Source organism: Anolis carolinensis, chromosome 4 (genome assembly GCF_035594765.1).
Source record: "Anolis carolinensis isolate JA03-04 chromosome 4, rAnoCar3.1.pri, whole genome shotgun sequence".
In the NCBI taxonomy this organism is placed as follows: Eukaryota; Metazoa; Chordata; class Lepidosauria; order Squamata; family Dactyloidae; genus Anolis; species Anolis carolinensis.
In genome coordinates this window covers 94,770,581-94,796,732 of record NC_085844.1, presented here as the reverse complement: position 1 = coordinate 94,796,732, position 26,152 = coordinate 94,770,581, and the positions used below count along the sequence as shown (strand labels likewise).

The 26,152-nt window shown below is 43.0% G+C and overlaps 1 long non-coding RNA gene across 1 annotated transcript; it reads right to left on the bottom strand.

The window, feature by feature from the left end:
* Positions 1 to 522: 522 nt before the first annotated feature.
* LOC134299020 (uncharacterized) lies at positions 523 to 23,522 on the bottom strand. The gene is made up of 3 exons (XR_010006181.1): positions 23,359 to 23,522; positions 17,183 to 17,277; positions 523 to 1,129 (listed from the first exon to the last, which is right to left on the bottom strand). It is a non-coding gene; the product is annotated as an uncharacterized LOC134299020 (long non-coding RNA).
* Positions 23,523 to 26,152: the final 2,630 nt, after the last annotated feature.

Genomic DNA, 26,152 nt, shown 5'->3' with positions numbered 1-26,152 from the left:
GAGAAAAACAAAAAACAAAAAGAGAACAACCCTCCATCTTTAAAACAATTTCCCTTCAGATCAAGATGCAGAGCACAAAATATTAATCATTTTAAATAAATATCAAGACTCCCCAAATAATATGAATAATTGGCAGAGCCCAGTGCCCACTGCCCAGTTCCCAACAGCTGGTTACACTGGCGCGCGGCACCTTCTCGGCAGCCTTTGAGATAATGACTTGGGCATTTGCCGACCAGGGCTTGCAACTGCCCACAGAATTTACAACTCACAAGTGGGATACAGAGGCTCCGACAGAACTTTTTTATGCAAGGTCTTTGAAATTTATTAATGTAATGCAAACACAAGCCTTCCAACCCATTAAATTGTTGATGTTATGCGAATCCACTCTGGAATTGCAGATCCTCATTAACATTATTTGCATGTTAATCTGCATCTTTTTAATTAGTGATATTATTTATGCACATAATTTTCGCCTACTGGTGCCAAGGCTGAAGCGCATTAATTAATCTACTGAGATGCCAAACTGTTTATTTTTCTCCCATACTTTTATTTGTTTACATGGTGTTTTGGAATCAGGGAAAAAATAAAAAATAAATAAATAAGAAAGCCTGAAGAATAAAAGCAGAAAGACAAGATTAACTAAAAGCTCTTTTTGTTTTCGTAATTTAAATTGTAATATTAGCCAAATGTTGTGTTTCTTCCCTCAGAGATCGGTTATTCAGTTACATTACCTTGATGTATTATTAAAATTTATAATGGACTCTGGAGGCTTTTTTTTAGTTCTCTCCTTCATTTACAGAATATACTCAATGTTATTTTAATCTTCCTACAACGCTGCCATGCATAGGCAATGATCGGTTTTCCCTTGCGTCTCTCTAGTGATGCTCCACTTTGCACAACTGATAAACATTTAAATAAGCCTTTTCAAAAAAGAAAGAAAAAGAGAGAGAGAGAGAGAGAAAGGAAAGGAAAAGGAAAGGAAAAAGAAAGAGGGGGAAAGAATGGACTGCTGAATATTATTAACCCATTAACGGAACAAAGAATTGTTTGATAATTCCTCTTCTCTTTAACTTGGCCAACAGGAATATGCATTGTAATCTATAGTATGGAAATGGTCCAATCTCCCATCCTGTATATAAAGATACAAGAACAATTATTAATATAAAGCCAGTTGATTACTAACATAAAGTCAGTCTTTCCAAAGACAGCCTTTCATAGAGTCAAATTGAGGTGACATTAGGAAAAGTTATTGGAATCTTACCATTAAGACAAAACATTAGCTCTGGAACCAGTGCGCTGGAGTGTGTACAAGCATATTGTTCTTTTTACAAGATTAACCCGAGCAAAATTTCTTCATTTTTGTACCATAGCTCACTTTAAGCCAGACAAAAGGCAAGCATGGACAATACTTCCATTACTGGGTAGCTTTTATTTCATCACCAGCATATCCACATGGCCATATAACCCATAATATCAAGGCAGATAACCCACAATATCTGCTTTGAACTGGGTTATTTGAGTCCACACTAACATATAACCCAGTTCAAAGCAGATAATGTGGGATTTCATACAGCTGTGCAGAAGAGGCTTCCGTTCCTCAACCAGATTTGCAGCAGTTCCTTTTTTTAAAAAAGAATTGGAGTATAGTCAGCACTTCAGTTTTGCACTTTTAGCTTTTGTGGATTTGGTTAATATGTTCTCTTTAGGAATCTCTAGGTCCTCTATGTCCAACTTCTTCCAGATATTGACATATCTCTATAACACACCTAGGACCTCCTACACAATTCCATTGTCAACTTTATCTGAACCTGTTTAGTTCAGATAATGAGCCCTGGTGGTGAAGTGCGTTAAAGCGCTGAGCTGCAGAAACTGCAGACGGAAAGGTCCCAGGTTCAAATCCCAGGAGCGGCTTGAGCGCCCGCTGTTAAGCTTCAGCTCCTGCCAACCTAGCAGTTCGAAAACATGCAAATGTGAGTAGATCAATAGGTACTGCTCCAGCGGGAAGGTAACGGCATTCCATGCAGTCATGCCAGCCACATGACCTAGGAGGTGTCTACGGACAATGCTGGCTCTTCGGCTTAGAAATGGAGATGAGCACCAACCCCCAGAGTCAGACATGACTGGACTTAACGTCAGGGGAAAACTTTACCTTTACCTATCCTTCTCTGTAAGAGCCTAATTCACACATAACAAAAGGAGCCTGTTAGCCCTGCCCTCCCGCCCTCATGTGAGAAGCAACCGATCTGAAGAGGAGAGTTTCAGTAATGGAGACCTTCCATATGAGTCAGAACCCTGATATTCCAGGTTCCATATTTCCAGAGTTACAAAACATATTCACTTCAGTATAAAACTATATCCCTTAAACACATTGGTACCATAAAGGTAAAGATGGGTCTGCTGAAATTACTGGTTTCATAGTGAAACTAAGAGAAGAGCATACCAGTGAATCCATATGTATCACGTTGTCAAGTTCTTTCCTTTCTCATCTGTTGAATCATAAGCAACTTTTAACCTTAGTTCTGTACAGCTGATGCTTCAATTTTCTAATAGTACACATGGGTGTTTTAACATCTCCCCACATTTGTTTTATTTTAATTATTTCCCATTTGTGAAGTAGATGGATGATGCAAGGAGCCCTGGTGGCGAAGTGCGTTATAGCGTTGAGCTGCTGGACTTGCAGACCGAAAGGTCCCAGGTTCAAATCCCGGGAGTGGCTTGAGCGCCTACAGTTAGCTCCAGCTCCTGCCAACCTAGCAGTTTCAAAACATGCAAATGTGAGTAGATCAATAGGTACCGCTCCGGCGGGAAAGTAACAGCACTCCATGCAGTCATGCCGGCCACATGACCTTGGAGGTGTCTACGGACAACGCCGGCTCTTCGGCTTAGAAATGGAGATGAGCACCAACCCACAGAGTCAGACATCACTGGACTTAATGTCAGGGGAAATCTTTACCTTTACCTTGATGATTCAGAAAGGTGTTGTATGAAAACAACAACAAAAAAGAACGGACTAACCTTTTCCACCGATCCATACCAGATGGAGGAAGTGAACAAAGCACTTGATGGTGGTGATGGGGTGTGTATATGTGTGTCTCTGCAATGGAAGCAGTGCAACTTCTTTTCCTGTTAGGCACCTAACCCCAGGACATTTTGCAAACTTCCACCAGCTGGAGTTCCACCAGGAAGGACTCATTGAGTGTCTGAAACAATAATTTGTTTCTCTGGCATGCTCTTTTGGTAATTTCATAATTGCAAACCTGGGAAGAACCCACCATTAGTCTTTTTCTAAGTTTTCATCTGCTGATACCCATCATTTATCTGCAGGAGTAAGGGGGCTCCTCTCACCTATTCCTTGGCCTTCCCCATTGCCAATTCTTATGACTCATTGACAAGAAGGCTCTGCTGCATTTTTAAATATTTCATTGTTTATATTTAATGCAGCCACTGCCCCAGACTAAATACCCCCTTTTAGTTACTGAATGTGATTTCCAAAGCAAACTTTTCTTCTAATGCCAAGTGAACAGCCTGTTCTGAACTTGCTCAACTTTGAACTTCTGCCTGGCAGCCACAACCAGCAAGTGCTAATTTGTTCCCTGCTCATGTACACTGAAAGATAGGCATGCTGTAACCTTATCTGCAAATGAAAATGCTTGGTTTGTCATGTTCAACCACAGGGTATTTCTGAGAGCTACTAGAAAATGTTCTGTTTGACATTTTAAAAAAATATGGTTTGGATGGAGTTGAATGGTTCCTAAAATTAGGTTGTAACTCTTCTGCCAATAGAACAAGCATGAACAGGAGCCGTGATCCAAATATTTGAACCTACTCTGGCACAAACCATCTTTGAGAAACCTGAGACAATATATAAACCATACCATTAATTCTGAAAGCCAATTGCTCCTTCTGTCCCCACTTATGCTGTACAGTGGGGAAGGAGCATGGGGGATGAATTAAAAACAAAACTGATACATTTAAACCATGTACCGTATATACTCGAATATAAGCTGACCCGAATATAAGCCGAGGCACCTAATTTTACCACAAAAACTGGGAAAATTTATTGACTCGAGTATAAGACGAGGGTGGGAAATGCAGCAGCTACGGGTCAAATTCAAAAATAAAAATAGATATTAATAAAATTACATTATTTGAGGCATCAGTAGGTTATATGTTTTTGAATATTTATATAAAACTGTAATTTAAGATAATAATAAGACATTATAATTCTAGTCTGAATTTTACTAGGTCCCTCTTATCTGGGTATTTTAATCTAATGATTCTATTTTATATTGCTGCTACAGTCCCTGTCCCCTCCACCTATGAAGTTGACTGAACTGTATTGGTGGTTGTTTGATACTATTACTATTGTATTAACTTTTGTTTTAACTTTTGTTTTTGTTACCATATTGCATTTTAACCTGTGCATATTGTGTTAATGTATGTGTGTTGTTCTTTTGTAACATTGTAAGCCACCCCAAGTCCCCACGGGGAGATGGTGGTGAGGTATAAATAAAGTTTTATTATTATTATTTTATTATGACACAGCAAACAAGATAGATATGCTGGATTTCATATCACAAAATCACAAGTCGAACACTTCCCAAGTGTCTAGGACTGTGTGATGTATTTTCGGATGATGCGTGCAGATCCCAGCAGGGTGGCCTTTTGCAGCTGGCAGATCGTAATTTTGTCAATACCTATTGTTTCCAAATGCCGGCTGAGATCTTTTGGCACGGCACCCAATGTGCCCATCACCACCGGGACCACCTGTACTGATTTCTGCCAGAGTCTTTGAAGTTCAATCTTGAGGTCCTGATAGCGGCTGAGTTTTTCCTGTTGTTTTTCATCTATGCGACTGTCACCTGGGATGGTGACATCAATGATCCAAACCATTTTCTTTTCCACAACTGTGATGTCTGGTGTGTTGTGTTCCAGAACTTTGTCAGTCTGGATTCGGAAGTCCCACAGTATCTTTGCATGCTCATTTTCCAATACTTTTGCAGGTTTGTGATCCCACCAGTTCTTTGCTGCTGGAGGGTGGTACTTGAGGCATAAGTTCCAATGAATCATTTGGGCCACATAGTTGTGCCTCTGTTTGTAGTCTGTCTGTGCGATTTTCTTACAGCAGCTGAGGATATGATCAATGGTTTCGTCGGTTTCCTTGCACAGTCTGCATTTTGGGTCAACAGCTGATTTTTCGATCTTGGCCTTAATTGCATTTCTTCTTCTTCTTCTTCTTCTTCTTCTTCTTCTTCTTCTTCTTCTTCTTCTTCTTCTTCTTCTTATTTAATAAGATAAGACTGTCCAACTCTGTCCAACTCTGAATACATTTATACTCACGTATAAGCCGACCTGAATAGAAGCCAGCCAGGACCCACACTCGAGTATAAGCCGAGGGGAGCTTTTTCAGCCCTAAAAAAGGGCTGAAAAACTAGGCTTATACTCGAGTATATACAGTAAGTCAAACTATTCAGATATTCTACTAAATCCATCTTAACATCATCCCCTTTGGTTCTTTGTTTAAGATGGCCAGTTGTAATAGAGAACCTGTGCTGTTTAAAATATGTAAAATGAGGCTTTTCAGCAAATAAAGCTTGTACACAGGTATGAGAGGTGCAAAAGACCTGTCAAGCACTGAGTTCCAATTTTAAAATAACCTGAGAGTCATAGTTTTACCTCTGAGAGAACAGCCATGTATGAAAACTCTGTCCATGTGATTCTGTGCTTATCGTTTATTTTAAATGCCCTCCTAATCAAAAATACATATTGTTCTTTTGCTGATCGCAGATGTAAAGCTTCCATTTGTTGAAAGGGATGTCTTAGAAGGTGAAGCCTAACTGCTAAAATCTTACTAGTGACAATTAGTGAACCAGTAGCAGATACCTCATCAATTGTGGTTTGTCCCGAGAATGAATCAGAAGGAGGCAGGGAATCAAATAAAGTTCCAAAACTGATCACCAGTAGCTTTGCCATTCTGCAAAGGATGCATCCAGACAGACAAATGTTGCTAGAGGTACCAGGATAAATATAGATGGGCTTTACTGGATGATAACTGTCCTTCTGGTAAAACATCAAAACATCCGGGCGTCCCCTGGGCAATGTCCTTGCAGACGGCCAATTCTCTCACTCCAGAAGCAACTCCGGTTAGTCCTGACACGAAAAAAAAAACCTCCACTTCTCACCTACAGTTGGATACTATGAATTTTGGTATCTCTTTGTCACTCAGGGCAAGGCTCCCCACAATAAGAGATCTATTCATTTCTTAACCCCCATTTTTGGGGGGTTACTCTTGAAAGCTGGCAATGGGTATGTCACCTGCCCAGGCTGGTAAAGCCACATAAATGGAAACTAGCAGGTGGGATGTCAAGTTACAAAACAGGAATGGTTGTTTTGTTTTTTAGGTTTTTGCTCCATACTTTCTTTAATAATGATAATACGCAGAAATTGATTAAAGCAGTGTTTCCCAACCTTTTTGACTTCCAGAGCCCTTTTTAGAATCAATTTCTATGGCAATGCCCCTTATGTCTACCCTATGTTTTACAGTGCATCCTCTGCTAGAGGAGGGTCAAGATTCAACTTGGCAAATTTCTGTTCAGAATGTAATTTCTAGTTTTCTTATTTTGATTGTACTTTTTGTTTCTTATTCTTTAATTTCATTGTATATATTCTGGAGTGGCCACCAAGTCCCTGGGGCTGGATCTACACTGCCATATAATCCACATTATCAAAGCAGAAAATTCAGATTATCTGATTTGAACTGGATTTTATATAGCAGTGTAGATGGGGCCTGGGGAGTGCACATGGAGCCCTTATGGATCCATGCAGAACTGGCACGAGGAAATATAAAAAGGTACGCAAAAAAAAAAATTGTACACCTCCGTGCCATGGGAGGCGGGGCCAGATCTGACCCCATGCCCTGACCCCGCCTCCCGTGGCATGCGGCCACACCTCCGCATGGGCGGCACGGGAGGCGGGGCCAGGGCACGTGGTGCAGGAGGCGGGGCCAAGTCTGGCCCCGCCTCCCTCGCCACGGCCCCTGGCCCAGCCAGGCTGCAGCGGGAGGTCTTCCAGGCTGTGCCGAAGGCCTGGCTGGGCTTTCTTTTGTGGTCTGATACATGTCATGGAATCATAGAACAGTAGAGTTGGTAGGGTCATCCAGTGGTTCCCAACCTATGCTCCATGGAGCCAGGCCCGGCCCAACACGGGAAGCTAACCACGCCCCTGCATTGGGCACCATGTTCCTGGGGGTGCTATCAAGCCTCCCGGGAGGCAGAGCCACACCTGGCCCTGCTTCCTGCGCTGTGTGTCCTGGCCTTGCCTCCCGTGCTGCGCACCCTGGCCCCGCCTCTCTCGCTGCATGGGAGGCGTGGCCAGGGTGCAGTAGGCGGGGCCAGGTGTGGCCCCGCCTCCCAGGAGGCTTGATAGCACCCCCTTGGAACATGGTGCCCAATGCGGGGGCGTGGTTAGCTTCCCGTGTTGGGCCAGGCCTGGCTCCATGGAGCATAGGTTGGGAACCACTGGACGACCCTACCAACTCTACTTTTCTATGATTCCATGACATGTATCAGACCACAAAAGAAAATGATTCAGGGAGCTCTGGAAGAGACTATCACTGGCTGGAGAGGATTCCGATAACTTTTTGTTAATATTATTTTTGTTTTTAAGCTGAAATTGTCTCAAATACATTAGCAAAAAAAACCCAGTGTATTAACAAAGGAACATTAATATTTGGCAAGGAAACCATAGGAGGACCTACTGGGATTTATTCAACTGGTACAGTAGAGTCTCCCTTATCCAACACTCGCTTATCCAACATTCTGGATTATCCAACACATTTTTTGAGTCAATGTTTTCAATATATCGTAATATTTTGGTGCTAAATTCATAAATACAGCAATTGCTACATAGCATTACTGCGTATTGAACTACTTTTTCTGCCAAATTTGTTGTCTAACATGATGTTTTGGTGATTCATTTGTAAAATCATAACCTAATTTGATGTTTAATAGGCTTTTCCTTCATGCCTCCTTATTATCCAACATTCTTCCGGTCCGTTTATGTTGGATAAGTGAGACTCTACTGCATTGGTAAATTTGTCTCCTGAAGGTTTCAGATTTTTTATTGCTTTGTGGTAAAGCCATTTTGTTATATCCAGTTGACATCAAAACTAAAAGACTTCTTACTGTGTAGACAACTGTATATGAAATACCACTTCATCAGATATATGAACGTACTATTATCCTCAGCATATGTATGTACTCAAGACAGAGACACTTCTCAGTGATTGCTCCAAGTTGTAGAACTCCTTTCCATGGGAGCCTTGGTTTACTTCTGGACTGTTCTCTTTCTGCCAGCAGGAAAAGACCTTTTTAATTAGTTCTTAAGCTCTTAATTTTTTTGTAGCAGATAACTCTTTTAATGAGATATGCCATGTTTTTATCTGTTTTTATATTGTTTAAATTTAATGTTTTTAATAGAATGGTTTATTTAATGGTTTTAAAATTTCTGTATCAAAATACATTGTAGATCTACTTTGTTTTAATTTGCTGTGAGCTGCCTTGGGACTTGTACTAGGAAAAAGGTGGGATAAAAATAAAAATGTTTAAGGCATCTGACTCTTTTTCTCGGCCATCATATTACATCACTTCTCTGTAGTATAGAAGGAAAAAATGAAAACTGTGATTCAGGAGGCTGTGAAATGTAAGAGGCACAGTCTGTACCTCATGTGTTCGGAACATTTTGGCCCCACTGTTTACATAAGTCTCTTGTTTATTTCCGTCTCGCTGTCTTGCCTTTGTGCTTGTCTTTATGTGACAGTGCACTAATACACAGAGAGACATGCACATCAGTAACAACTTAGGATGTACTTTATGCATTGGAGGAACTGGGCTCTAGTTCATGGAACCATCTGCTACATTACATCAGTTAATATTAAAAGTGTAACTACTTTTTAAATAAATATTAACATAGTTAAGCTACGGATTTAGGAACTACATGGCTATTTTTTTTAGAGCAATTCCTCTGTTTGTGGTACTTTTTGTTAGAAGGGCCAGCCTGATTTCAAGTGAGGAATCATAAATAGATATATATGCCTATTATTTTGAATTCCCAGATGTCCCCAGTGCCAGCAAGCCATACTAGTTCTCCATTTTGAAAGAAATGTTTTCAACAGTTTTTGTGGAGAAACTGGTAGGAACATTCTTCACCTGATCAGAAGTTGAGGATATCCGAAGTCCATATGGCTGTAGTAGCAGCTATGTACAACTTGTTAATTAGACATGTTTCTTTAAAGTCAGACATTGCTTTGTGCAACAGAAAAAAATTCATAAATAACAGTTAGCAAGGATAGCTTGAACAGATGGGGTGCTATGTCCATAAACTATTATTGACCATTAGTGGAAGGTGCATTTTGTATAGTTTGTTTGTTTTTTATAGAAAAAAAAATGATAAACTCTTCCCAGCACTTTATAAACATCTTTTGAGAAATAGAAACAGAAATAGGAAACATTCGTGATCACAATTGACATGCTATATACAAGTTGAGAATTTTTTTTTCAGAATTCCAAAATCCAAACAACTTCAAATGATGACACCCCCCCCCCCCCCATGGGTGGCTAAGATAGTGACACTCTTGTTTTCTGATGATCTAAAACCATGCATCATGCATTATAAAATGGTATATTAATTTTCCTTTGGGCTACATGTATAGGTATATATGAAATATAAATGAATTTCTTATTTAGACTTGCGTCTCATTCCCTAGATATCTCATCATTTATGTGAACACAAATACAAGTATTCCAAAATCCTCAGGACTCCAAAATATAAAGCACTTCTGATCCCAAGCATTTCACATAATGGATGCTCATCCTGTATAATGTTTCTAAATCACTCCTGCTTTCCTGGTGAGTGACCCATGCCAGCTGGTACTAATGAGGGGTGTGCAATTTGGTTCTGTTTTCGTTGTCCAGATTTTGATGGACCCCCAGATCCATTTTTCAGGAGCCTCCCAAATTTGGTTGAGAAAAAAACCCCGTTTTTTGATCCGGCAACCAAAAGATCCAGAAGATCCGGCTCATTGGCGGCAATGGGGAACTTACAAGGCTCTCCTTTCCAACATTTTTTGGGCACCAGTCTTAAGAATCCACCCTTTCTGGGATCCTTTCTTCTTATATGTTTCAATAAGACCTGCATTAAAGGCATCAGACTTAAGAAACTACCCTTTCTGGTATCCTTTCTCCTTGTATCCTTCAATTAGACCTAGATTAAAAGCATCAGGTTAAAGAAACCACCCTTCCTGGGATTGTTTCTTTTTATATCCTTCAATCAGAAATGGATTAAAGGCATCAAATTTAAGAAACCACCCTTTCTGGGATTGTTTGCTCAATACCCTTTCAATGAAGCTGAGTCAAGGCACCCTTTTTAAACACTTACTTCAATGGAAGCCACACCACCTAAAGGAGCATTAGATATAAATTACCTCCTCATTTTATGGCAGCTTTAGAGATGGCAAGATACCTCTATCCAACATTTAAAGCTTGCCTCATGTGAAGGGCACCACTGGTGGCAGTTACTTAAGTGTGTAGAAAGTAAGCTATTTATTGCTAATTGAGTCAAAAAGCAAGCCAAGCCATGCAGAGCTGCAAATGGCATTGAAAATTTAGATCACCGATCTGTCTCTCACAGAAGCCTACTAACAACAGAAAAATGGAAGCTTAGCTTGCCTAAAAAACACTTGTAGCTGCCTCTCCACACTCCACATGTAGCCAAAAGAAACCAAAAGCAGTCATTTTCAGCAGTCAGAAAGAAAATGATAGCAGAGCCTGTGCCATTACAGCTGGCCAAAAGAGCCAAAATAGCCAGAGCCCATTTTGAAAAATGATTCTGTGCACAGCCCTAGTAGTAACCAGTTCAGAAGGAGGTCTCAGAGCTCCTGAGTTGGGAAATATAACCTCTATGTCCTGGTCTACCCAAACATTTTCCCCTTCCTGTCTTTTCCAACTTGACACAGATAAAAGGAACACATGTGTCCAAGTAACATCAGAGTGTGGTCCAGATGGCAATGTATTATTGAGGAAAAACACACAGCCTAGGGGCCTCATCACATGAATGGGGGAAGCGAGGGACAGCAGGGGACAGCAGGGGGAACCATCTTACTCTGTTCCCTCCTGTTGAGGTTCATTTTCTGCTATCTGTGATGACTCATGGGCCTTGTAGTCCTGCTCATGACATTGTAATGCCTGATGAAGAAGAAAACTTGGGTTTTTTACCTTCCCAGTCAGAACTGGAATCTTCTCAGCCAGATCTTTCCCAGGCAGATCTGGGAACCTTGCACCTGCAAGAAAGTTGTGTCCCAGAAGTATGTCAAACAAACCCTGAGCCTACATCTCCCGTGTTCTCTCGCCATGAGTTTTGTAAACAACAGAGGGGTTTGGAAGCAGCTTCGCGCAGGAGTGCGAGGATAGCAGCTAAGAATGTACCCAATTAAGTCTGTTTTCGTGAGAACCTTTAAGGAGTCAAACATCTGGTCTCAGAGTTTAGCTTTCGTTTCTGGTTCCCAGAGAACTGCTTCGGCGGGAAAGTTAGACTCTATATAGGTGTTTTACCCGCGTAGTAACTTCGCGGAGTCAATTCGTCAGCCTCCGGAGCGAGTTGTGTCTGGACAGCGCGCTCCGATTCAAGCCTCGTCCCTGCTCAAGCCTAGCCTTGTTTCCAGCCTTCGCTCCTGTTTCCCAGCCTTTGTTTACCCTCGGACCTTGCCTTGTTTCCCAGGACTAAACCTTGCCTTGTTTCACGGATTATACCAAGTTATTCCACGGACCTTGTTCTTGTTCCTCGTTACCTTGTTCCACGTTTCAAGCCTTGTTTCAAGTATCAAGTTATTTCCTAGCCTTGCTCAAGTTCATGGACTAAAGGACCTTGTCATCTCCCCTCACTTTGCCTGGCAAAGTGAGTGTTTCGGTTATTGGATTACAACTTTGGACCTTAATATTTCATATTGGACATTGTTTCTTTGGACTAAATTTGACCTTTCCTGAAAGGTCTGCTTCTGGACTAACTTTTACATTTGCTTTTACTAACTATATATATATTTCCTTAATAAAGATATTAGATAGAATCTGGCCTCTGCGTATGGTTATTGGTGCTCTGTAGCCTGGGTCGTGACAGTTTGACTCCGCCGCCTCTTCCAAGGAGACAGACCCATGTCTCAGTACATAGCCGAGTTCCGAGTGCTGGCCCACAACACCGGCTGGAACGATGTTGCCCTCAGAGGACAATTTCGGGAGGGTCTCAACATTGAAATGCTGGAGGAAATCTCCAAGGTGGATCCTCCCCAAACGCTGGAAGCACTCATCGATCAATGTTTACGGGCTGAAGTCATGATTGCCAACAGAAAACAGTGGGTACGAGGCCAGAGCGGTAGAGCTGGGGCAAAACCTCCCGCTCCCGCCAGCGTTCAGCCGCGTCCAGTGTGGAGACCCCCACCACCATCCCCATACCCCAGAGGGAGCGAGGAGGTGCCGATGCAGTTGGGCAATGTGCGTCCCAGATTAGATGCCGCCGAGAAGGCCCGCCGCCAACGCCTAAATCTCTGCTGGTATTGCGGGAATGGGGGCCACTTCGCCAGAGAGTGCCCAGCCAAAGGGAAGCCCGCCGCCCGTCTTGCGGCGGCGTCCTCCACGGAGACGAAGGCGTCTGAGGCGGCTGGCACACAGCCGGCGGGGGAAGCCAACGACCGGGCGTAGAGAGGCTCGCCAACCCGGTCAAGAAACCCGTTCAAGAGCCGCCAACCGGGGTCCTGTTCCTTCTAGTGGTCACCTTATGGTCAGCAAAAAAGGGACCCGTCATGATCCACGCCATGATAGACTCAGGAGCTACCAACAATTTCATTGATAGAGAGTATGCCGACTCTCTGGGATTACAATATCATGACTTCAAGAATGCCCGTGTGGTGCAAGCCATCGATGGCCGCCCTCTCAAGACGGGCCCCGTAAGCCAGTGGTCGGAACCCACCAGGATGTGGATAAGGGAACATATGGAAGAGATTTCCTTCTTTGTTACTGAGGTTCCCCATTTCCCTGTGATTTTGGGGATTCCATGGCTGACGCTTCACGACCCAAGCATCTCCTGGTCCAACAGAGAACTGCAGTTTGCTTCAAAGTACTGCCAAAACCATTGCCTCGTAGCCAAGGTCTGCCATGCCACAGACACCGAGCCCATTATCACCTTGCCAAAGAAGTACTCCGAGTATTGGGATGTATTCAATGAAAAAGAAGCCGAAAAGTTACCCCCACATAGACCTTATGACTGTGCCATTGACTTGGTGGAGGGGGCCCCGATCCCGCGAGGGCATCTCTACTCCCTGACTGAACCAGAGCAAGAAGCTCTCAGGGAATTCATAGAGACAAACCTTCGCAAGGGATTCATCAGACCCTCTCAATCTCCAGCCGCCTCCCCAGTGATGTTTGTGAAGAAGAAATCAGGGGAATTACGCTTGGTGGTGGACTACAGAGCATTGAATAATATCACCAAGCGGAACAGCTATCCCCTGCCCTTAATCTCGGATCTACTAGACCGACTTCGAGGAGCCAAGGTTTACACCAAGCTGGATCTTCGGGGAGCTTACAACTTAGTTCGCATCAGAGAAGGGGACGAGTGGAAGACCGCCTTTCAGACCAAATTCGGATTATTCGAGTCCCGAGTTATGAATTATGGATTATGCGGAGCTCCCGCAACGTTCCAGCATTTTGTCAATGACATTTTCCAGGACTATCTAGATAGGTTCTTGATAATCTACCTGGACGATTTTTTGGTGTTTTCTAGATCACAATCAGAACATGAGAACCACGTCAAAATGGTGTTACAACGATTGCGGGATCATGGACTTTATGCCAAGCTGGAAAAATGCGCTTTTGATCTACAAGAGGTAGATTTCCTTGGATACCGTATCTCGCCTCTAGGGCTCTCCATGGATCCAGCCAAGGTTTCAGCAGTATTGGAATGGCGGGCGCCAACTAACAAGAAGGAGGTGCAGCGATTCTTGGGGTTCGCGAACTATTACCGCAAGTTCATTCCAGATTTTGCCCGCTGGTCTGACCCAATCACTAGCTGCATCCGTGGAAACCAGCCCTTCCGCTGGACTGATCAAGCAGAGAAAGGGTTCCAGCAACTAAAGAAATTATTCACATCCCAGCCAATCCTTCAGCATCCAGATCCTGAAACCCTTTTTGTGGTGCAAGCGGACGCCTCTGATGTGGCAATTGGGGCTGTGCTCCTACAACCGGTGGGAGATCACCTTCATCCTTGTGCCTATTATTCTCGTCAACTAACCGCACCAGAGAGGAACTATACCATTTGGGAAAAAGAACTATTAGCCATAAAGGCAGCTTTTGAAACTTGGAGACATTGGCTAGAAGGGGCCAAATTTCCCATTGAAGTCCACACTGATCATCGGAATCTAGAACATCTAAGAACTGCCCGCAAGCTAAATCAAAGGCAGCAACGTTGGGCTTTATTCTTTGAACGTTTCAACTTCCAGATTCATTATGTGACCCCAGCCCAAACCAAGCAAGCAGACGCCCTGTCACGTAAACCGGAATACGCTGCAGGACGCAAGGAGACCTTTGAATCCCAACTACTGCAACCCGAGAACTTTGCCACGCTCACAGTGGGGAACACCAAATCCACTCCCATTGATTCAACTCCCTCTACTCCAGGGCCCATCTGTGCTCAAGAAATCAGGGCTAGTCAGCAAGCAGATGCCTGGGCGCAGGACCAACTTCGTCAAGGTCTGCATTTTCCCTTTTCGCTTAAAGATGGACTGCTTTGCTATAGAAATCATGTTTATATCCCACCCGGACCGGGCAGGGAAAAAGCACTTCGTCTGTGTCATGACTGCAAACCAGCAGGGCATTTCGGACTATTTAAAACCATGCATTTGATCCTAAGAGATTTCTGGTGGCCCAAGATCCGCAAGGATGTGGAAAAATATGTCAACACCTGCCCAGTATGCCAGCGCTCCAAGATAAGAAGGGAGAAGCCCTCAGGGCTTCTACACCCCCTTCCTAACCCATCTCGCCCATGGGAAATAATTTCTGCGGATTTTATCACTGACTTACCACCTTCCTGTGGATTCACCACGATCCTAGTGGTGGTGGACCTTTTCACCAAGTTAGCCCATTTCATTCCCTGTGAAGGTCTTCCCACGGCCCAAGAGACTGCAGATTTATTCCTCCAACATGTTTTCAGACTACATGGATTGCCCAAGAGTTTGGTCACAGACCGTGGTTCCCAATTCACCTCTCGTTTCTGGAAGGCACTACAAAAACTATTGGGCATAGACTCTCGTTTATCTTCAGCTCATCATCCCCAAACGGATGGGCAAACGGAGCGCACCAACGCCACTTTGGAACAGTACCTTCGCTGTTATGTAAACTACCAACAGGACAATTGGGCTTCTCTGTTACCACTGTCGGAATTTGCCTACAACAATGGAGTCCAGGCTTCTACAAAAGAAACGCCGTTCTTTGCAAACTACGGCTTCCATCCACGTTTCTTTCCCCCTGTCATTGAAACTTCAGAAGTTCCCACAGCAGAAGATTGGCTGCAGGAACTCACAGCGGTGCAACAACTTTTGCTCCAGCAACTGGAACAAGCCAAGGAGGACTATAAACGTCACGCGGACAAACATCGCCAGCCGGGCCCCGAAATCAAGGTAGGAGATCGGGTTTTTCTGTCCACTCGCTTTTTGCCCTCACATCGCCCTTGCCGGAAGTTAGATGCCCGTTTCATTGGCCCCTATCCAGTGGTGGCGCAATTAAACCCCGTGACTTTCAAACTCCAACTTCCGCGTTCAATGCGCATTCACCCAGTGTTTCACCGCTCCCTGCTCCTTCCGGCGGATGGTGTGCGGCCAGATGTAGACCGGCCGGCCCCCGTCCCTATTTTGGTGGATGGGGAGGACGAGTTCGAGGTTCAGGACATTTTGGATTCTCGCTTTCACCGCCGCCGCCTGCAATATCTCATTGACTGGGTGGGTTTTGGCCCTGAGGAACGCTCTTGGGAAGACGCCTCCACAGTCCATGCTCCTGATCTAACCCGTCGCTTTCATCAGACCTATCCCGCCAAACCACGACCTCGCGCCTCGGGGAGAGAGTCCCAGTTTGGGAGGGGCCTTGAGGAGGGGGATAGTGTGATGACTCATGGGCCTTGTAGTCCTGCTCATGACATTGTAATGCCTGATGAAGAAGAAAACTTGGGTTTTTTACCTTCCCAGTCAGAACTGGAATCTTCTCAGCCAGATCTTTCCCAGGCAGATCTGGGAACCTTGCACCTGCAAGAAAGTTGTGTCCCAGAAGTATGTCAAACAAACCCTGAGCCTACATCTCCCGTGTTCTCTCGCCATGAGTTTTGTAAACAACAGAGGGGTTTGGAAGCAGCTTCGCGCAGGAGTGCGAGGATAGCAGCTAAGAATGTACCCAATTAAGTCTGTTTTCGTGAGAACCTTTAAGGAGTCAAACATCTGGTCTCAGAGTTTAGCTTTCGTTTCTGGTTCCCAGAGAACTGCTTCGGCGGGAAAGTTAGACTCTATATAGGTGTTTTACCCGCGTAGTAACTTCGCGGAGTCAATTCGTCAGCCTCCGGAGCGAGTTGTGTCTGGACAGCGCGCTCCGATTCAAGCCTCGTCCCTGCTCAAGCCTAGCCTTGTTTCCAGCCTTCGCTCCTGTTTCCCAGCCTTTGTTTACCCTCGGACCTTGCCTTGTTTCCCAGGACTAAACCTTGCCTTGTTTCACGGATTATACCAAGTTATTCCACGGACCTTGTTCTTGTTCCTCGTTACCTTGTTCCACGTTTCAAGCCTTGTTTCAAGTATCAAGTTATTTCCTAGCCTTGCTCAAGTTCATGGACTAAAGGACCTTGTCATCTCCCCTCACTTTGCCTGGCAAAGTGAGTGTTTCGGTTATTGGATTACAACTTTGGACCTTAATATTTCATATTGGACATTGTTTCTTTGGACTAAATTTGACCTTTCCTGAAAGGTCTGCTTCTGGACTAACTTTTACATTTGCTTTTACTAACTATATATATATTTCCTTAATAAAGATATTAGATAGAATCTGGCCTCTGCGTATGGTTATTGGTGCTCTGTAGCCTGGGTCGTGACATATCCCATGTTCTTTACCTGTAGAGGTCTATCTTTTCCCCACTTTGTGCCATTTGGAATTGGATAACACCTTACTCCTCTAAAGGCACTCTGGATCCTGTTTCTTTAACCTGCTGAAATAATAATAAATAATAATAAAATTTTATTTATATACCACCCTATCTCCTCAGTAGGACTCAGGGCAGTTTCCAACATAAAACAAAACATTCAATTGACCGTGCAACAACATGAACATAATAAAAACATAATAAAACAAGAACATACAATTCAAAACAATCCACAAAAGTTACAATCCAGTTTCAATATGCTCCATCAACGGGTTCAATATACCAGTGACCAGAGCTTCAATAGGAATACTTTTCAGGGGACCTACACACTGCCTTGCACAAGAAGGACCCTGTCAATCCTCAAAGGAAACAGGTCTTGGTAGTAGGTGACTCCCTCCTTGGAGGAACAGAAGCAATCATCTCCAGACCGGATGGGATGACTTGAGAAATATATTGCCTCCTGGAGGCAAAAATACACCATGTCACTCAGAGGCTCACTAGGCTCCTAATGCCCCATCACCCTCCCCCCCCCTCATGTTGATTCATGTAGGAACCAATGACACTGCTAGGCATACTTTTCAAAAGTTCACAAATGATTTTCGAGCTCTCAGAACAAAGCTAAAACTGTATACGATCTGAAGAGAAACCAGAGTATACTGTATACTGTACATGTGATCTTTTCATCCCTTCTCCCCATTGTTGGACAGGGCTCTACAAGGGCCAGAAAAATAATACAGGTCAATAACTGGCTTAGAAAATTGTGTCAGGAGGAATGCTTTGGCTTCCTCAACCATGGCCTGCTTTTCCAGGAGGATGGCTTCCTGGTAAGGGATGGGGTGCATCTCACACAAGTAGGAAAACACCTTTCTGCTCACAGAATTGCAAACCTCATCAGGCACACTTTAAACTAGATCAGCAGGGGGAGGGTGACAATAACCTTGTGAATAGTACTTTACCCACAACCGCAGGAAATCACCAAAAGGCTAAATGGAGTGTTGCGAAAACACAACAAGGACCAAGTACCGAAATCACAATAAACAGCTCAGGGGAAGGTCCCAAGGGCTTACATGTCTTTATACTAATGCACAAAGCATGGGAAATAAACAAGACGAACTTCAACTCTTAGCACAACATCACACGTACAATGTCATAGAGATCACTGAAACTTGGTGGGAAGACTCCCATCACTGGAGTGTAGCCATTGAGGGCTATACCCTCTTTCACAGAAACTGAACAAAGGGGAGAGGAGGGGGAGTAGCCATATACCTCGAAAACAATTACATTGCAGAATAGATGCAAGATAGCAATTTGGGAAACCAGCTGGAAAGCATCTGGATAAGAATCAAGGGAATCGGGATTCAAAAAGATCTCATAGTGGGTGTCTACTACAGATCTCCATGCCAGGATAAAGAACTCAATGAAGCCTTCTGTCAGCAGTTGATCAAACATGCACAAAGAAGAGATATAGTAGCCATGGGTGATTTCAATTATCCTGATATCTGCTGGAAAACAAACTCAGCCAAAAGTAGGAAGTTCAACAAATTTCTCGCTTGCCTTGCAGACAATTTTATGGCCCAGAAAGTAGAAGATGCAACAAGGGGATCAGCTACTCTTGATCTCATCCTAATAAATGCAGAGGACCTGATCAATGCAGTCGAAGTGTTCGGATCCTTAGGAGCAAGCGACCATGTGCTCCTGCAGTTTGTGATACAAAGGAAGGCTGAAAATAAGAAAAGTCAACCCGCATTCTGGACTTTAGGAGAGCTGACTTCCAAAGAATAAAGGAAATACCAAGCGACATTCCATGGACGCCAGTATTAAAAGACAAGGGAGTTAAGGATAGATGGGAGTTTTTCAAAAGTGAAATACTCAAGGCGCAAATGCAAACAGTGCCAACAAAGAAAAAAAATAAGACAAGTGCGAAGAAGCCAGAATGGATGTCCAAAGAACTTCTAACAGGGCTAAGACTCAAAAGAGACATGCACAAGAAGTGGAAAGGGGTAGAAATCATCAAAGAAGAATTCAAACTAATAACCAACTCCTGTAGGGAAAAGGTTCATAAGGCTAAAGTGCATTTAATGCCAGAGGCATTAAAAACAATAAAAAGGGCTTCTTTGCTTACATCGATAGGAAAAGGAAGAACAAGGAGGCGATAAGGCCTCTGCAAGGAGAAGATGGAGTAATGATGACAGGGGATAGGGAAAAGGCAGAACTACTTAATGCCTTCTTTGCCTCAGTCTTCTCACAAAAAGAAAGCCAGCCTCAACCTCAGCAACATGGAGTGGATGAAGGATTAGGGGAAATCCAACCCCAAATAGGGAAACAAGTTGTCCAGGAACACCTAGCCGCTCTAATCGAATTCAAGTCCCCAGGGCCAGATCAGCTACATCCAAGAGTACTGAAGGAACTAGCGAAAGTCATTTCAGAACCACTGGCAATCATATTTGATAGTCCTTGGACAACGGGAGAAGTCCCAGCAGATTGGAGGAAAGCAAATGTGGTCCCTATCTTCAAGAAGGGAAAAAAGGATGTCCAAACAATTTCTGTCTGGTCATCTGGTTGATACTAGGCAAGATTCTGGAAAAAATCATTAAGGAAGTGGTCTGCAAACACTTAGAAACGAATGCGGTCATCGCCAATAGTCAACATGGATTTATTAAAATCAAATCATGCCAGACTAATCTTATCTCTTTTTTCGATAGAATTACGAGCTGGGTAGATGTGGGGAATGCTGTAGATGTAGCATATCTGGATTTCAGTAAGGCCTTCAACAAAGACCCCCATGACCTTCTGGCAAACAAGCTAGTAAAATGTGGGCTAGGCAAAACTACAGTTAGGTGGATCTGTAATTGGCTAAGTGAACGAACCCAAAGGGTGCTCGCCAATGCATCTTCTTCATCCTAGAAAAAAGTGACAAGTGGGGCACTGCAGGGATCCGTCCTGGGCACAGTTCTGTTTAATATCTTTATTAAAGACTTAGATGAAGGGCTAGAAGGCATGATCATCAAGTTTGCAGATGACACCAAACTGGGAGGGATAGCTAATACTACAGAAGACAGGAACAGAATCCAAAACGATCCTAACAGATTAGAGAGATGGGCCAAAACTAACAAAATGAAGTTCAACAGGAAAAAATGCAAGATACTCCACTTAGGCAGAAAAAATGAAATGCAAAGATACAGAATGAGGGACGCCTGGCTCGACAGCAGTTCGTGTGAAAAAAATCTTGAAGTCCTCGTAGACAACAAGTTAAACATGAGCCTACAATGTGATGCGGCAGCAAAAAAAGCCAATGGGATTTTGGCGTGCATCAATAGGAGTATAGTGTCTAGATCCAGGGAAGTCATGCTACCCCTCTAGTCTGCCTTGGTCAGACCACACCTGGAATACTGTGTCCAGGTCTGGGCACCGCAATTGAAGGGAGATGTTGACAAGCTGGAAAGTGTCCAGAGGAGGGAGACAAAAATGATCAAGGGTCTGGAGAACATGCCCTATGAGGAGCAGCTTAAAGAGCTGAGTATGTTTAGCCTACAGAAGAGAAGGCTGAGAGGAGACATGGTAGCCATGTATAAATATGTGAGGGGGAAGTCATAGGGAGGAGGGAGAAAGCTTGTTTTCTGCTGCCCTGCAGACTAGGACACGGAACAATGGCTTCAAACGACAGGAAAGGAGATTCCACCTGAACATTAGGAAGAACTTCCTAACTGTGAGAGCTGTTCGGCACTGGAACTCTCTGCCTCGGGGTGTGGTTGAGGCTCCTTCTTTGGAGGCTTTTAAGCAGAGGCCGGATGGCCATCTGTCAGGGGTGTTTTGAATGTCATTTTCTTTCCTCTTGGAAGGGGGTTGTACTGGATGGCTCGTGAGGTCTCTTCCAACTCTATGATTCTAGAATGGACATGGCCAACTATGATGGTTTAGGTTGGGACTAGTGCATCAGAATATCATAGGGCCAAGTTGCAAAGCAAGGTCCTAATTGATAGCTGGGGGGGGGGGGGGGGGGGGTAGGGATTAATCCTGCTTGAAAACTTGCAGGAACCACCGGGTTTTCATGTCCTTGAGAAAAGAAGACAATGTAGGGGCTTGCCTGAGCTCTCTGGGGAGGGCGTTCTAGAGCCTGGGGGGCCACCGCGGAGAAGGCCCTCTCCCTCGTCCCCACCAACCACACTTGTGACGGTGTCAGGAGTGAGAGGAGGGCCTACTGAGTAGATCTTAGAGCCCGTGCCAGTTCATAAGGGGAAATTGAGCCCCACAGTCCCACCAGAAGTTGCCTTGCATCATGTAATGGACTCCGTCTGACTCCTTTTCAACAGTGTAGAAAAAAGGGGAAGAAGACACAGAGAAGACTGTGATGAGGTTGTAGGAGAGGTTGCAGCAGTGTGCTTTTGCTGGAGCCTAGCAGGTTGGCCAAGATTTTACCCATACACTCTTGTGTCAATTAGTTTTTGCAATTTGATCTTAGTTTTTAGGAATTGAAATAAGACGAGAACAAAAGGATGAATGGACAGAGAAGAAAGAATCCATGCTATTTTAAAAGTGGCTAAGAAAGTGAGTCAATAGAGGAGGATTTATGACTGTCCCCACCAAGTCAACACAGTTTGAAGGTATGTGATCCCTGGAGTCAGTAGAGCCATCATACCTAGTCTTCGACCCTCCTTTCTTGCCTTCTTGATCACATATCCCCCTTGCATATGAGGAAATGGTGAGCACAAAAGAATTAAGTGTTCTATCACTGTACTACTGCATGTATAACTCTTTCCAAGCAATTAATGAGTGCTTCCTCCTTTCCAAGCCAAGGCATTTGTTTCTCAGAATATAAAACAGAATATCATTGATATGACTGCAGTCATTTATTATGGTTTTAGGATCTATAAATCTTTGCTAAACATTTGTAAAGCATCCTGCATTTATTAAGATCTTTTATTTGATTAAGTTGCTTGTGAAATATGATCAATTCTACCATGACATGATGAGTTAGGGAGTCACAGGTGAGCCATGACACTTGCACTCTTGTGTGTTAGTTTACAACCTTTTTAATTAGAAGCCCGGCTCTAAAATACTTGCATAATACTCTTAAATATAGCCAAACCTTTTTGTTTAATTTCATTTCCCTGTTAGTGCTTGGAGGCTCTCCAGCAAAGCACTTCAGCAAATCCAATGAAGCACAAAGGATAATTAATATAAACCCCATAACATCAGTGCAATGGTCTTTCTAAAGGAGGCTTATAAAGGCATGATAATATGCTGGTTGGCATCAACATTGTCAGCAAATTAAATAAAAGTATTTGGAGAAAACTGCTGAAAAATATTTATTTTTGTTCATTTTATACTGTTTATAATAAGGATATAGTTAGCATAAGAAAAATCAGTATAATTGTTTTCCTCTTTGAGTTGCCATCATAAATATGGATCTATTTGATTTCATTCAAATATTTCCCAGACTGAACAAGTTGTCCTTGTGTATGCACATTGCCCCCAACCCTTTTAGTGAAAGTGAACTGGTGCTAGTCACCTGTTAGATGGGAGAGAAAGCTGAGAAGTTATCTTTGCTTGAAGGTCTCAATGACTGTTGACTTGTAGTCCAAATTATTACAACTAGAACTATTCACATGTTCTAAACCTCCCTCCTTCCATAAGAGTTTGGCCCCATTGTCTAAGTAACCCCTTCCCCTCCTCTGAAGCTGCTTTGCTTACTGAACTATGAAAAATAAGGAAGTAAAGAGAAGGCAATTCTGGTAGGGAGGATTTGCTGTCATGGGGGGAATGAGGGTCTGAGGGTCAGGAATCCCACCCACTAGGCTGTGGGGAGGTGATAGTAGATCCCAGATGGAGATCTGGGGTTATAGACCCCATTGCACCAACACCAGGAAAGATCTAAATCTTGCTGCAGGTTTCAGAAATTTCCCAGGTTTTTTTTTTAACCTGGGGTTTAACCACATTAAGTGCCTTACCCTGGGTTCAACTGTGTTAGCCTGTGTGCATTGTATGGATGCACCAGGCTAAGGCAATTCCTACACCCCATTATATGGTAATGTAGATGCAGCTCTAGGCACTCCTCTCCTCTTTCCTTGCATTGAGAAAACTAATATGGGCCATCTGTCAGTTACATAGTGTCATTTATTCATCTTTTATATCTGTAGTGAACCTTACCTATTAGGCCAGGAATGAAGCCTGGGTAACAGTGAGTGAGGCAGGCCTTCATTTTGTAGAGGAATGCCAGGCAGCCATCTTGAGTGTGGTTAGAAAGAGGGAGGAGCTTATAGAATCCTAGGATTGGCCAGAGCAGACAGGAGGAGCCAAGTCTTAGAGTGCAGAGAGAGAGAAAAGAGCTTCAAGGCAGTTCGGTTTTGGGTTTTGAAGAGGAAAGAGAAGTTTGGAGTTTTGGTTGTGTGTGAGAGAACTGAGAGCTGTGAAACTGACAGGATAGGTCAGGCAGTTTGGATCTCTTGGGGGAGATAATTCAAGCGATTGACTCTCACTACTGGGCTGGTTAATAGAAGGACTCTAGGTTAGAGTTAATTAACAACCCAAGGGGCAATCTAGATTAGGGGTTTTTTTTTTAGCTTTCCTGATGAAACTTGCTACAGTGATGAAACACATTTACTACTGTTAGCTTACCAAATTTCAGAATGTTTGACTTATTCTTAGATTTTTGGAGAATTTTCAAAGTATTTATTAAAAACATTTTTAAATAATAACAAAAATCTGTTCCTGATTTGAAAATATTATTTCCTGTTTTATTGCTTTATCTTTACTTTGAAAGTCATTGTTCTACTTCATAAACTTTGTTTTTGTGGCTGAAACTTTGTTAAATTGGTGGAGAGAGACTCAACAAACCATAATGTGCTATTTATAGGATGATGTGCCTTGCACAAAGACAAAGTTTTGGCAGTGTAATAAAGTTTTTCCATGTTTTTATGACTGAACCAATTAGGAAATGACATTTATCAACCAGGAACAGAAATCATAGCACACCATCAAACCACTCCTGACAGATGGCCATCAGCCTCTGAATAAGGAAATCTGTTTCTGATTTGAAAGTGTTGTTTCCTGATTGATTGGGTTTTCTGGGTCTGAGAGTGTGTGACTTGGGGTATTAGATAATATCAGTTAAATTTGGTCCAGATCAGTCGTTGGCTGGGTTCAATGTTATCTGGATAAGGGTGAACTACAACTCTCTTCCCAGAACAATCATCCCCAAATCCTGCCAGTATTCACAGTTGGCCATGTTGGGTCTGTGTACCAAGTTTGGTTCAGATCTGATGTCAGCTGAGTTCAGTGCTCTCTGGATAAGGGTGAACTATAACTCCCAAAATCAAGGTCCATTCCCCCAAACCCCTGCAGTATGTTCAGTTAGTCATGGGGCTTCTCTGTGCCAAGTGTGGTCATTGTCGGTGGAGGTCACAGTATCAGTGAAGGTACTGCAAGTCCCATCATCTGTGGGAAGTGTAGTCCAGATGCATCATTGGTTGGGTTAACAGTGCTCTCTGGATGTAGGTCAAGTACAACTCTTGTAAATCATGGCAAATTCTCCCCAAACCTCTTCTTCACTTGCTGATCAATTTCTCTGTTTGCTGTGTGCCATAGGAAAGGGTTAAGGGAGAGGTAGTAGGTGGGGTCATGCAAATTAAGGAACCCTAGGATGTCAATTCTGGAGGAAAAACAGAACATCTAGGATGAAATTGTTCCAGCATGAAAGCCTTCACTTGGCTGGTGGGCAGGATAGTATTTATGCAGGACACTGGCAGGGTTTGGGCTACATGTTCATTGAGCTCACTATCACCTGCATGTCAGTGGAGGGAGGGCCATTGGTGTCTCCTACTCAGTGGGAACTATAGCCTGTTTATGGGGGCTGGAGGCTGTCTGTGTAAGCGACACCTCCGCTACATACACACATACATATTTTTCACTTTTATTATGTGTATAGATGAGTATATTTACTGTAAAATGAAACCGATATACAGTTGTTTTCCAAATTCATCAGACTTGAAGTTTTAATGTTATCAGAATTGGCACTTAAATATTTTACTGCTGATTGGCACTTTATTTAGTAACCCCACCCACCCCGCCGCCGGGAATCTTCCATGGAGTGGACTGTCAATTGAGGCAGTCCTATACATGTCTCCATTTGAATGCAAAAGGCTTTATTTCCAAGTAAGTAATAATAGGGCTAAAGTGTGATTTTTATTAATTTTATACAGTGAGACTCAACAATATTGCAGACCTTTAATAAGATTGTTGCAATAATTCTTCTGGGCCAGAAATGTTATAGCTACATTGGCAGGCTAAAGAGAGATTTTATATTTTCTTTTCCCAGATATAATCCTTTGAATTTCATTATCATTTCAAATTACTGCTGCTAACGGCTCTATACAAAGTGTGAACATTATCAGAGATCAAGGATATCCTTGCCACGTTCCACTTTCCACTATAAAGTAATCTGAGTAATGCCTATTTATCATCATTCTAGCAGATGGTGTTTTATAAAGGTGGGAGGGTCAATTAATAAAGTTTTAGCCTGTATGCATTTTTTCAATTGTCTCCATTATGCAGCATCATTCTGTTTAGTATATGTAGTATGAGTTGCAACTATAAACTATATGAATTGATGTAAAAAATTAAATATACCTTTTTAAAAGCAACTGAGGAGATAATGTTCAGATGATGCAATTCATTAAAGAAGAAAAATGGGGTTTCACAAGATCTGAGGAGATAGACCAACATCTTGCTGGCCTATGTAATAATAATAATAATAATAATAATTATTATTATTATTATTATTATTATTATTATTATTATTATTATTGTGCGGTGTTCTGGCATTGTATATTTCTGCCGCTTCTGTGACTGTTCATTTGTACAGTAGAGTCTCACTTATCCAACATAAACGGGCCGGCAGAACGTTGGATAAGCGAATATGTTGGATAATAAGGAGGGATTAAGG